The sequence below is a fragment of the Psammomys obesus genome, unplaced genomic scaffold (assembly GCF_907164565.1).
Source record: "Psammomys obesus unplaced genomic scaffold, mPsaObe1.curated_primary_1811, whole genome shotgun sequence".
In the NCBI taxonomy this organism is placed as follows: Eukaryota; Metazoa; Chordata; class Mammalia; order Rodentia; family Muridae; genus Psammomys; species Psammomys obesus.
Window position 1 is genome coordinate 43,630,536 of NW_026593286.1, and position 14,561 is coordinate 43,645,096.

General features: G+C 38.5%; 1 protein-coding gene and 1 pseudogene across 3 annotated transcripts in view; one reads left to right on the forward strand and one right to left on the reverse strand.

Moving 5' to 3' along the window:
* Positions 1–14,561, reverse strand: part of Gulp1 (GULP PTB domain containing engulfment adaptor 1) — a 280,339-nt gene that overhangs the window by 210,138 nt on the left and 55,640 nt on the right. The gene's annotated exons all lie outside the window — the stretch shown is intronic.
* On the forward strand, positions 13,429–13,661 carry LOC129683985 (ubiquitin-like protein 5; annotated as a pseudogene).

Genomic DNA, 14,561 nt, shown 5'->3' on the forward strand with positions numbered 1-14,561 from the left:
CAGTGATCCCTAGCTAGACTGACAAAACTGTGGGAATCCCTGGTCCTTCAAGAGGGCTGCACCCACAACGTCGGGACTGTCTGCAGCCGACATCCCAGACAGGGACATACAGCTTCAGGTCCAGACTGAGGCACCCAGCCTTCAGACCAGAGTGGAGACCTCAGTTACCAGCCTCTAGACCAGAACGGCGCCCTCAGGCGCCAACTCAACATAGGTGCACATTCTCCAGGCCCAGAGCGGAGCACTCAGCCTCTGGCCCAGAGACTTGTTGGGCGCTCCTCTCACTTTCCCGGTCAGAACTGTGTGCCCCAGGATAACAGATTGAGTTTCCCTGTTGGGGGAAAACACCATAGCTAGGGAATCAGCAGGTTCTTCAAGAGGGCTGTACCTGAAAAACTGTAACAACAGCAGCAGCTCACTAAATTTATAACGAGAAACCCAGCAGTGGGGCAGCTGTCTTGAGAACTTCTATGGGTAAAGGAGAGCCCCCCCCCTAGCTAACAAAGACCATAGCTACTACTCAGTGCTATACACCTGAGGTGAGCAGTGGCAATTCCTGAGAAACAACGGCAATACAGTGACCATTACAAAAAAGCAGAGGAGAACTACTTCAGGAAAAATCATCTTCTGGCCAAGGGGATTCTCCCTACCTCAGGACTCCAGGAAGCACAGAAACTAACAGCCAACACCTAAAACAGCCCAATGGGTAGAGGTCAGCATAAAAGCTCAACCAACAAAAGACAGAGCAATATGGCATCTCCAGAACACAGCCATCCAGTGGTGAACAGCCCTGGACAACACAGCATAATAGAAAATCAAGAAGATGACCTTAAATCTATGCTGATGAAGAGGATAATAGAGGAAACAAATAAAATACGTAAAGAATTAGAGGAAGATAAAACCAAACAAATCATGGCTATCCATAAAGAAATGGAGGAAGTTAAAGACAAGCAGATTATGGCTATCCGTAAAAAATATGGGAAGATGCAGCCAAACAGTTCGTGCCTTCAAAGAAGAAAAATTAAATCAGTGAAAGAAATAAAAGAGACAGAGTTGAAGGAACTAAAAGAAAAAGAGAAAAATACAATCAGACAGGTGAAGGAAGTAAACAAAACAACTCAAGACCTGAAGATAGAACTGGAAAAATTAAAGAAACACAAATGGAGGAAATAATGGAGAGGAAGAATTTAGGGAAGAAAACAGGAACTACAGAGGTAAGCATAACCAACAGACTACAAGAGATGGAAGAAAGAATCTCAGGTGTAGAAGATACAATGGAAGAAATCAATGTATCTGTAAAAGAAAATATTAAATCCAAAAAATTCCTGACACAGACCGTCCAAGAAATCCAAGACAATATGAAAAGACAAAACCTAAGAGTAATAGGTATAGAGGAAAAAGAAGACTCCCTTCTCCAAGGCCCAGAAAATATTTTCAACAAAATCATGGAAGAAAATTTCCCCAAGTTAAAGGAGAAGCCAATAAGAATACATGAGGCCTACAGAACACCCAACAAATTTGACCAGAAAAGAAAATCCTCCTACCACATAATAATCAAAACAGTAAGTATACAGAACAAAGAAAAAAATACTAAAAGCTGAAAGGGAAAAAGGCCAAGTAACATATAATGACAAACCCATTAGACTCACACCTGACTTTTCAAAAGAGACTGTGAAAGCTAGAAGGGCCTGGACGAATATCATGCAGACCCTAAAAGAACACAGATGTCAGCCCAGGCTACTATACCCTGCAAAACTCTCAGTCCTCATAGACAGAGAAAACAAGATAACCAATGACAAAAACAAATTTCAACAATACCTACAAACAAATCCAGCATTACAGAAGACACTGGAAGGGAAAATACAATCCAAGAAAACTAGCTACTTTCAAGAAAATTAGCTTCTCTCAAGAAAACACAGGAAATAATTAACCTTACTACAGTAAAACAAAAAGCAAACAAGCACACAACCTTATGACCACAGCCAACATCAAATTCAAAGGATCTAACAGCCACTGGTCATTAATCTCTCTCAATATCAATGGACTCAACTCTCCAGTAAAAAGACACAGATTAACAGAATGGATACGTAAACAAAACCCAGCAATCTATTGCATAAAAGAAACACACCTAAGGCACAAAACTAGACATTACCTGAGGGTAAAAGGTTGGGAGACGACTTTCCAAGCAAATGGACCCAAGAAACAAGCAGAAGTAGCCATTCTAATATCTGATAAAATAGACTTTCAACCAAAACTAATAAAAACAGATGGGGAAGGACACTTCATATGCAGCAAGGGAAAATTCCACCAGGAAGACATCACAATCCTGAACATCTATGCCCCAAATACAAGATCACCCACATTTGTAAAAGAAACATTGACAAAATTTAAACCACATATAAATCCCCACACATTAATAGTGGGAGACTTCAACACCCCACTCTCAACAAAGGACAGGTCAACAAAACAGAAATTAAACAAAGAAACAATATCTCTGACAGAGGTCATGAATCAAATGGACCTCACAGACATTTTCAGAACTTTACACCCAAACACAAAAGAATTTACCTTCTTCTCAGCACCTCATGGAACCTTCTCCAAAATAGACCATATAGTTGGTCACAAAGCAAGCCTCAACAGATACAAGAAGATTGAAATAATCCCTTGTATCTTGTCTGATCACCATGGAATAAAGCTGGACCTCAACAACAACAGAAATAGCAAAAAGCCTACACACACATGGAAACTGAACAACTTGTTACTAAATGACAGCTGCATCAGGGAAGAAATGAAGAAAGAAATTAAAGTCTTCCTAGAACTCAATGAAAATGAAGACACAACATACCCTAACTTGTGGGACACAATGAAAGCAGTGCTAAGAGGAAAGTTCATGGCAATAAGTGCCTTCAAGAAGAAATTCTGGACAGCTCATTCAAGCAATTTAATGGCTCACCTGAAAACCCTAGAAAAAGAAGAGGCAGACACACCAAAAAGGAGTAGACGGCTTGAAATAATCAAACTCGGGGCTGAAATCAATCAATTAGAAACAAATGAAACAATTCAAAGAATCAATGAAACCAAGAGCTGGTTCTTTGAGAAAATCAACAAGATCGACAAACCCTTAGCCAAGCTAACTAAAAGGCAGAGAGACACCACCCAAATCAACAAAATCAGAAATGAAAAGGGGGACATAACTACAGACACTGAAGAAATCCAAACAATCATTAGGACTTACTTCAAAAGTCTATATGCCACAAAATTTGAAAATCTAAATGAAATGGACAATTTTCTTGATCGATTTGACTTACCAAAGCTGAATCAGGACCAGGTAAATCAATTAAATAGTCCTACATCCCCCAAAGAAATAGAAGCGGTCATCAAAAGTCTCCCATCCAAAAAAAGCCCGGGAACAGATGGCTTCAGCGCAGAATTCTACCAGACCTACAAAGAAGAGCTAACTCCAATTCTCTTCAAACTATTCCACAAAATAGAAACAGAAGGAACATTACCAAACTCATTCTATGAAGCCACAGTCACCTTGGTACCTAAACCTCACAAAGACTCAACAAAGAAAGAGAATTTCAGGCCAATCTCCCTTACGAACATTGATGCAAAAATACTTAACAAAATACTTGCAAACCGAATACAAGAACACATCAAAGATATTATCCACTATGACCAAGTAGGCTTCATCCCAGGTGTATGCACGGATGGTTCAATACATGGAAATCCATCAATGTGATCCACCATATTAACAAACTGAAAGAAAAAAAAAAACATGATAATCTTCCTAGATGCTGAAAAAGCATGTGACAAAATCCATCATCCATTCATGTTTAAAATATTGGAGAGATCAGGGAGATCAAGGCACATATCTAAACATGGTAAAGGCAATATACAGCAAGCCTATAGTCAACATCAAACTAAACAGAGAGAAACTTAAATCAATCCCACTGAAATCAGGGACAAGGCAAGGCTGCCCACTCTTTCCATATCTCTTCAACATAGTTCTGGAAGTCCTTCCTAGAGCAATAGGACAGTTGAAGGAGATTAAGAGGATATAAATTGGAAAGGAAGAAGTCAAATTATCACTATTTGCAGATGATATGATAGTAAACCTGAGTGACCCCAAAAATTTTATCAGAGAAGTTCTACAGCTGATAAACACCTTCAGCAAAGTGGACAGATACAAAATTAACTCAAAAAAATCAGTAGCCCTCTTGTATACCAAAGACAAAAGGGCTGAGAAAGAAATTAGGGAAACAACACCTTTCACAATAGCTACAAATGACATAAAGTACCTTGGTATAACCATAACCAAGCAAGTCAAAGACTTGTATGAAAAAAATTTCAAGTCTCTGAAGAAAGAATTAGAAGAAGATATCAGAAGATGGAAAGATCTCCCATGCTCATGGCTTGGCAGGATTAATATAGTAGAAATGGCCATCTTACCAAAAGCAATCTGCAGATTCAATGCAATTCCCATCAAGTTACCAACATAATTCCTTCCTGGAAAAAAAAAATTCTCAACTTCGTATGGAATAACAAGAAACCCAGAATTGCTAAAACAATCCTCTGCAATAAAAGATCTTCTGGAGGTATCTCCATCCCTGATCTCAAGCTGTACTATAGAGCAACAGTTATAAAAACTGCATGGTACTGGCATAGAAACAGAATGGTGGATCAATGGAACCGAACAGAAGACCCAGAAATAAACCCACACACTTACGGACACCTGATTTTTGACAAAGATGCCAAAACCATACAATGGAAAAAAGATAGCATCTTCAAAAAATGGTGCTGGTCCAACTGGATGTCTACATGTAGAAAAATGAAAATAGATCCAGACTTATCACCCTGCACAAAACTGAAGTCCAAGTGGATCAAAGACCTCAACATAAAAGCATACACATTAACTCGGATAGGAAAAAAAGTGGGGAATACCCTAGAACTCATTGATACAGGAGAAAACTTTCTGAACAGAACACCAACAGCACAGGCTCTAAGAGCAACAATCAATTAAATGGGACCTCATGAAACTGAAAAGCTTCTGTAAAGCAAAGGACACTGCCATCAAAACAAAGCGACTGCCTACAGATTGGGAAAGAATCATCACCAACCCTTTATCTGACAGAGGACTCATATCCAGTATATATAAAGAACTAAAGAAGCTGAAAAACAGCAAACCAAGTAATCCCCTTAAAAAATGGGGAACAGAGCTAAAGAGAGAATTCTCTGTAGAGGAATATCAAATGGCAGAGAAGTTCTTAAAGAAATGCTCAACCTCATTAGCCATTAGAGAAATGCAAATCAAAACAACCCTGAGATTTCACCTTACACCCATCAGAAGGGCCAAGATCAAAAACTCTAGTGACATCACATGCTGGAGAGGTTGTGGAGAAAGAGGAACCCTTCTCCACTGCTGGTGGGAATGTAAACTTGTACAACCACTATGGAAATCAATCTGGTGCTTTCTCAGACAACAAGGAATAGCGCTTCCTCAAGATCCAGCCATACACTCCTAGGTATATATCCAAAAGAGGCTCAAGTACACAAAAAGGACATTTGCTCAACCATGTTTGTAGCAGCTTTATTTGTAATAGCCAGAAGCTGGAAACAGCCCAGATGCCCTTCAACTGAAGAATGGATGCAGAAACTGTGGTACATCTATACAATGGAGTATTACTCAGCAATGAAAAATAAGAAAATCATGAAATTTGCAGGTAAATGGTGGGACCTGGAAAGGATCATCCTGAGTGAGTTGTCCCAGAAGCAAAAAGACACACAAGGTATATACTCACTCATATAAACATACAACATAGAATAAACCCACTAAAATCTGTACATCTAAACAAACTAAGCAAAAGAGAGGACCCTAACTAAAATGTTCAATCCCCATCCTGAAAGGCAAAGAGGATGGACATCAGAAGAAAAAGAAAACAGGAAACCTAGGATCCTGCCACAGAGGGCCTCTGAAAGCCTCTGCTGTGCAGACTGTCAAAGCAGATGCTGAGCCTGATGACCAACTGTCGGGCAGAGTGAATGGAATTTTATGTAAGAAGTAGGAAATAGTAAGAGCTGGAGAGGACAGGAACTCCACAAAGAGATCAACAGAACAAGAAAATTTGCACACAGGGAACTTCCCAGAGACTCATACTCTAACCAAGGACTATTCATGGAGATAACCTAGAACCCTGACAATGCAGCCACTTCTGATGAGAACTGATAGACTAAGATCAGAAAGAAGGAGAGGAGGACCTTCCCTATCAGTGGACTTGGGGAGGGGCATGCATGCAGAAAGGGGGGGAGGGTGGGATCGGGAGGAGAGGAGGGAGGGACTTATGGGGGGATACAAAATGAATAAAGTGTAATTAATAAAAGTTAAATAAAAAATTTTAAAAAAACTACTCTATAACAGTTTCTAGTAGCTAATTTCAATTAGTTGCTATGAAACCCCTGGAAGGATAAAGAGCTGTGTGAAGTGCTTCAAGTTACAGTAGTTCATCAGCAGAAGTTATTCAGTCTCTATCATCTGTCACTAACCTTGTCATAAACATCTGAATACAAAACTTAAGTATTCAATATTCTTTTTTTTTCCTTTTTTTATTATTATCATATATTACAATTTATTCAATTTGTATTCCAGTTGTGGCCCCCTTTCCTCCTCTCCTCCCAATCCCACCTTCCTTCCCTCTTCTCCCCTTGTGCCCCTCCTCTAGTCCACAGACAGGGAGGTCCTCCTCCCATTCTATTTGACCCTAGCCTGTCAGGTCTCATCAGGACTGGTTCCTCTGTGGAGTGGCAAGGCTGGATCCCCCTCCCCCAGTGGGAGGTGATCAGAGAGCCACTGAGATCATGCCAGAAAAAGTCCCTGTACTCCTTACTAGGAACCCACTTGCAGACTGAGTCTATGGGCTACATCTGAGATGGGGCTTTAGGTCCTTTCCATCCATTGTCTTTGATTGGGATATCATTCTCTTCAGGGCCCTCAGGGCTCAGTTTTCATGGCTCTGTTGGTTTCCGTTTGTAGCTCCTGTCCCCTCCAGGTCTTTCTGTCTCCCACTTCTTTCCTAAGATTATCCCTGCATTCTGCCCAAAGTTTGGCTATGAGTCTCAGCCTCTGCTTTGATCAGTAGAGTCTTTAAGAGGTTCCCTGTTTTACTCAATATTCTTAACCACAAACTGCAGGTAGTAATAAGCTATATAGCATAGGATAGTTTCTTTATATTCGTCAATGTCATGCCCAAAATAACATATCAATTATTATTGAGCCCCTAAAAATACCTCCTGAGCCTCTAGAGCAGTAATGCTTTGGATCAAAAATAATAATTCCTAGGACAGTATATCAGCTGTTAAAAAAAAAAAAAAGCAATCCCTAACAATAAGGCTATTGTCACAAAAAAAAATTTGATAAACTTGATACTGTTCAATATTTAAAGGCTGCTATTACTCCTAATCAGACAATTGTGTACATGAGTGCAGCAGACAGAAAATCACTGCTCTGATAAGCATCCGGAGGCACTAATTGACTCTTCAGGTGGTCTCAGGAACCTGAAGATACTGCAGTTGAGCTTAAGGCAATCTCCACATTATGGCACATGGATTTAACTCTACTCTGGAAAAAAGGGTAACATCTTAAACAATAAATGGCTCATTAACTCTACTGAAACTAGAATCCAAAAGACAGGTGTTATTTCTGTTTTGTGTGCCAAGGTTAAAAGGAAGTTCTAGAACACGCGATTCACTCAGACAGGTACATTAAATCACAACTCTCATAAAAATAAGGGCACAATAAATCTGCTAGAGAACATGCATAAGGCAGAAATGACCCCATTCACATTTTCTGTGATGACTTTCGACTGTAAATTCCAAAGAGCAGGAATAAGGTCTCATAGTTCTTTTCATACAATATCAAGTGGAGTGACACATTAAATATATTCAAGTAATATTGAAGGTTACTGCTATTAACAAGAGATTGAAAAAAAATTGTGGAGGGACAGTTTCAAGAAGAAATCTGCTCTTCTTCATTGACTTATTTCTACCACCTTTCTGTCTCCTTAAATCTCCGTCCTGTGTCTTACATGAGCAGTTTGCTCGCAGAACTCTGCATGGTGTGCTTCATCGCCATGCCTCCCACACACAGTTAAAATCACAACTTACATCCACCACTCAACCATGCCCTAATCTAAAATGCAATGCTCGAATTTAGTCAGTTTTCTGCTTAGTCTCTTTCAGCATGTGCCCATAGTCACCATTTCCCCCCTTTTACACTGTTTCTTGGCTTCCTGATTACCACTGTACTCTCTTCTGAGATTGCTCCCTTTTGATCTTTTGGGCAGCGGGCTCCAGTGATGCTCCTTGGAGGTGATTGAGAAAAATCAATAAAGTAAAAAGAATCCTGAAAGACATTTTCAATTGTTCCGTGGAGCCTGCAGGAGCAACTGGCACAGTGCAAAATGCTACAGAGAGTGGTGTGAAGCTAATGAATTAAGAAAATGGTCTGCGTACCTGCAGGGAGAAGAGGCGCCCATCTGTTCCACAGCCAGCTCTACTCTACAAACTGGGCATGCAAACAATAATGAAGACAGTTTCTCAGAACCATACCTAGTAAGCAAAAAGTGAATTCGTGCCAGAACCGAAAATACATAAAATGCCGTTTTTAAAAGGTAGACATTTGTAAGCATTCACTGCTGGGTTTTGGCAATTGTTCATGAAAATACAATTCTCAGTTTCCTTATTTTGACATTATGATAGCATGCATTATGTTTGTATATACAGTTCATGTATGTATGTGTGCCTGATGTGTGTGTGTTGACAGGAGTATACCATAACTTGTGTGTGGTAGTCATAAACCTGTAGAGGCAGTTCTTTCCTCCCACCTTCATAAGGATTCCAGAGATCTGATTCAAGTCCCCAACTGGCATGGCAAGTGCTCTTATTGGCTCAACCCTCTGGCTGGCTCTCTAACTGTCCAGGAGTACAGATTGCAAAATAAACCTTTCAATTTTGTAAAGCACAGCTGTTTAAGTAAAATTATCTTTAAATATGTAAATATGGGGACTGTGGAGATGACTTAGCAATTAAAAGTACCAGATGCTCTTGTAAAGGACCAGGATTCAGTTTCCAGAACCCACATGATAGCTCATAACTGTCTGTAATTCCAATTCCAGAAGATCTGATACTGTCTTCTGGTAGCAGGTATCAGGCATTTACATGGTGAATAATTACACACATAAAATAAAAATAAACATTTTTAAATGTCAGCAGTATCAGTGTGTGTGTGTATGTTTGTATGTATATACATATCTATGTATACACACATATGTATGTAAGACACATATATGTGTATGTATATATGCCTATGTGCATAAAAAACTATATCCAAGAATTCATACCTACATCCAGTCCCTAAGTAATTGTGCTCTAGTTCCATGAGAATAGCCTCCCTGGAAAGGACACCCAACGATAGCTACACAAACTGGACGACCCAGAGTTCACAGAAATGCAGGAATGTTCTCAATAGTTTGAAAACCACCGAAGCAATGCCTTCGCACTCATTTCACAACCTGTGATATAAATGTTCCTCTTCTCATCATAGATTTCTCTACTACCTTGTAATTCAAAGGTAATTCAAACTTGTTTTCCTACAAATATTTTTTTTTTCATCAAACTGTATGGAACCTTTTATTGTAGCTCTTTTAAAGCACAATTCTAAAACAAGGTTTTCAAGTTCTACTTATCCTGTTGATGGTTTGCTACTAAACACCCATTTCCTATTTCTGCTTCTAAAAAAAAAAAAAAAATCACAATTTAGTCAGGTATTCATTCACTCTCCTTGTCACAGGAGATAAGCACAAGCAAGCTATACAAGACTAAAAGGAAATCATCCTTATCTACAAGAATTATAATTACATTGCCAATGTGCGTCCATTCTTCCTTTGAGGCCAACCCGGAGATGATCTCAAATGAGTATTCTCTACATAAGGACATCAGTAGAATTCCATCCATAGATTCATGATCCAAGAAAGACTGACTTCAAGGAAAATCTTTATTTGTATAAAGGAATCAGTGAAACAAAATAGCTTACTTGGACAGTATCTTTTCCACCATTTACCTGGGATATTGTTCACTCTTTCCTTATAAAGAAGTCCCTGATCTTTTCAGATAGATGAACTTCTCTAACTATATTACACTAAGCTCTCACAGTAAGCATTTCTTCCAGGTCATGCTCTTAAACTTTAAAACCAATATTTAAGTTTATAAATAAATGTTGGTTACTCTAAATATGTATATACTATCAGACTTGGTTCCTTCTTTGGAAAAATATAAAAGTGGGTTTCAAACCTGATGTCCAAGTTTCTCCATGAATGTTCTATCTGGAATATTTAGTGATATACATGTTACGCTCAACTCCCAATGCACTTCATTCTGTGGAAATTCTATGAGAGACAGAGCTTGTACAGTTCTGATAATAATAGCCAGGTATCTTTTTTTCTTAAGAGAAGGAGGAGATGTTTTGTTTTTGTTTTTGTTTTTCTGAGATAGTCTCTCTATTTAGTTACAGATGTCCTTGAACTCACTATGTAGATCAGGCTGAGAACATAATTTTTTGTTGTATCACATCAAATTTGTGATACTTGTGAGTATAGGCCTAGAAAACTAGTCATTTATTAATGAGTTACTAAATATTACCTTACAGTGTTCCACTTCCCATCAAACTTTCTGAGATACCGTAGAAAAATATATTTATTACACAGAGGAAGCAGAAAGAACACAAGAAATATTTTTAAATGTATATTTTAATCACAGCAAAGGATTGGGAGAGTATAAGACAACTCTAGTGCTGCACAGGTAATCTCTGTCCTTAGTTTTACCAGTGCTTAATTATATGCATTTGGACAAGGTACATAACATCTCTAAGCCTGTTCTCAATATCTTCCATACACCAAAGAAAAGAACATCCCTTCAAGGGTTAGGAGAAACTGCATAATCATCAATGCTAAAAACTTTTCACACGTAATGGTCTATAGCAAGTAAGCAGATATTCAAAGTGTTACATTTTTAATAATCACAATGAAGATTATTACAGAAAATATGATTTTCCAGAGACTCTCCAAGAAACTAGCCTGATTTCTTCTAGATATAGGACTTAATTTTAAAGAATCTCACCTAAACAGTTGATATTCTATAAGAAACTATTAAGGATGTCTCAGGAACGGCATGGTGGTACAAGCCTTAGAATCCAGCACGGAAGAGGCAGAGGGTAGCAGATCTCTGTGAGTATGAAGCCAGCCTAGTCTATAAAGTCAGTCCAGGAGAGCTCTGTTACACAGAGAAACCCTGTCTCAAACAAACAAGTAAAAACAAACAATAATAAATCAAACAAACAACAACAACAAAAAAGAATGTCTCTGATTGGACAATGGCTAGCATTTATATTCAATTAAAGTCACTATTCATTTCACTAGAACAGAAAATAAAAGAATTCCTGTCCCAAGTTATATTTAATTGTGATCCATTATTTCCCAAATCAGCCTTCTAAACGCATTCCACAAATTCTCTTGGCCTCTCTAATTCTACATGAAGTGCAAATGACATCTACTTCGTTTGCTAATAAATTGTGAGTAACACTTGAAACAAATCCTTTTTCTTTTAGTCTCAACAAGGGAACAGTATTTTACTGTATTTTTATTTACAGCATTTTACAGTATTTTAATATGGCATACTGCAACATTAGAGCATTCATTTCCTAGCAACAATCTTGATCCTATGAACAATCTTGATCCTATGCTACTTTATTAATAAGAACATGCAAGTTCTCTGTGAAGTTGTATCACTCTAGAATGTAACATTTTCCTTTAAGTTTTTATTACACAAAAACCTTCAGACGAATTAACAAAGTAACCAGCATGTACTTCTCATGTAGTCATAATAACCATTTGAAGATTAACTGCTTCTTAAAATGTTCCTAATGGATCCAGAAAAAGTCATTTGAGCCTCAAATTTTGAGTGAAGCATCATTTAAAATATTTACTATGTCATTAGACAAAAGAGAGAAAAGTATGCTGGAGAGATGGCTCAGCAGTTAAGAGGACCCGGGTTCAATTCCCAGCACCCACATGGCAACTCTCAACTGTCTATGACTCCAATTTCAGGGGATTTGACACCCTCACACAGATAAATATACAAGCAAAACACTGATGAATATAAAAAATAAATAATTTAAAAAGAGAGAGAGAAAAAAATACAACCAGAGAACATACTTCAGGATGAGAATTCCTGTTCAAAGCTTTGTCTGTAGTTCATGAAGACATGGGACACACTGGTTAGTAGAGTTCAAATGCTCACAAGCCTGTCACCAAAACCTTCTTGAGCATGGGTAACACACCAAGCTTCAAAACCTCCACTGACAATCCAAAGCTATACATCAGCATAATGTTTACAGCTCAGGTAGCCAGCTGAAGTCTACAATCTCTTCAAAAATCAAAATTCCAAATGAGTTGTTCTTTTATGTATCCTGACATTATAGGACATAGGCCTTTAACCAATAAAAACTGGGTGTTTCATTGCTCCCCATTTATCACAATGTGTAATCTTTACCAAATTAAGCAAACTAAATATTTCCAGGAGTCATTTTCACTTACATAAGCATTAGAGGATGGATTTTCTTCCCTAGAAGTCATAGTGAACACAACACTATACCCAAATGACATGTCAGTGAAGAAGAAGAAAAAAAAATTCAGCTCTGACTCTAAGAATAGCTTTCAGGAAATAAAACTGCCAGAAGTTAACAAAGACTCAGAACTTCAACAGAGAGTTAGAGACAGATGGAGAAACGGGAAATAAGAAAGCATTCGAGAGAAGCATCTGCATTTCAAACAGCCTTCCAAGTTCAGCCCGGCATAAGCACCAAACAGAAAGACAGGAACAGGAAAAAATACAAGCATATTTTCACATTACTTTTGTATAGCTATCATAAAACAGTTCAATTTTATGAGATTTGCCTTAGATGAAAAATGGTAACTTTTATAAAAGGCTGGTCACATATACTAACAAAAGAATGATTATCAAACAGACATCATCTCTGGAAATGAAAATGCATTTAAGGTAGCGATTAATAATTACATGTGTCCCTCTTCCCGATGAAGAGTTCCTTGGTAAAAGAGAGACTGACTGGGATAGCACATCCCTGCAGTGACATACCTGGGAAGTGCCATCTTCATACAAGATCATGCTCCTTATGGTAAAGATGGTAAAAAGGAGCATCTTGGGCATAACTGAGTAAGCACTGTGCCTCCCATACATGCTGAGAAGAAAATCCGCTTAGATAAAAGAGGGAAGTTTACAAATATTAGTTTTTAATAATGTGAAAAATAGGCTACAAGCTGTGTCGTTGATAGGTTTCTGGAGATTACAGCTCCAGCCACAATGACTGAGATGGTGTGCAATGACCGACTGGGAAAGAAAGTCCACAGTAAGTGCAACACCTAGAACACCATTGGGGACTTGAAGAAACTGACAGTGGCCCTAACTGGCACCTGCTGGAGTAAGATCGTTCTTAAAAGAAGTGGTACACAATGTTTGAGGATGAGAATTTGGCAGTGTCTTTGGCAGATTATGAAATCCCCAATGGGATCAACCTGGAGCTTTATTACCAATAGAAGGGAATTTCTCCACTTTGCCCCACCCTGCTTTCCTCTCCCACGGCTCATTTAACAGTTATAAATGCTCATTTTTAACAATTCACATGAATAAAAACTTTGATGCTGCTTTACTGCTGTCAGTAAAATATATATGAAAAATAGAGTTTTGAACTCTATTTTTTATACAACATTTACTTTTGGGGCCAATAAATAACCCAAGAATTGGTGCTGGGGTGACTCCATTAGAGTCTGTGTTTCTCAGCTGTAAGCAGTAAATTTATTTTCAAGATTAGATCCTTGACACAGATTTCTCAATTACAAACAGCATAAACTCCTTCTAGTTAATTTCAGTAAAAAGGCATTTACGTAGGCCAATACCGTCATGGAAACCCCAAGGCAGCCAACATATAAGGCTCTGCAGTCAGAGGAGGTGCTGAAGGAGTAACACTGGTTCCATGCTGTCCACACTGCTGCTTTCATCAGGGGAACTCACCAGAGGCTACTTTGAAGGCCATCTCTGAACGCCAGCTACTACACTGGAGATTCTCCTACTGCTGTCCCCATTAAGCAAAACGGAGTTCACGGTGCCTCTTTCTCATTACTAATTTCCAAATGAAAGTCTTACCTGTGTGTTTCTGGTTGACAGAAATGGTTTTATAATGGCATCATCAATGTATAAGGAGCAGAGGCACTAGACTGTTATTCTAGGAAAGCATTGACAAAGGCAGATTTCTACAAAACATGAAGGTTAACAAAGAAGTTAAAAGAAGATTTAAAAAAGAAAGCATCAAAGATAGCCACAGTATGAGAGTGGAAAGAAAGCTGTCATGTGCTCAGAGTCTGCTCACTGCTGTGGAGGAACAGGCTCTGCTACGGATGCTAAGTCACAGATCTGGAGCTGCCAAGCTCTCACCTATC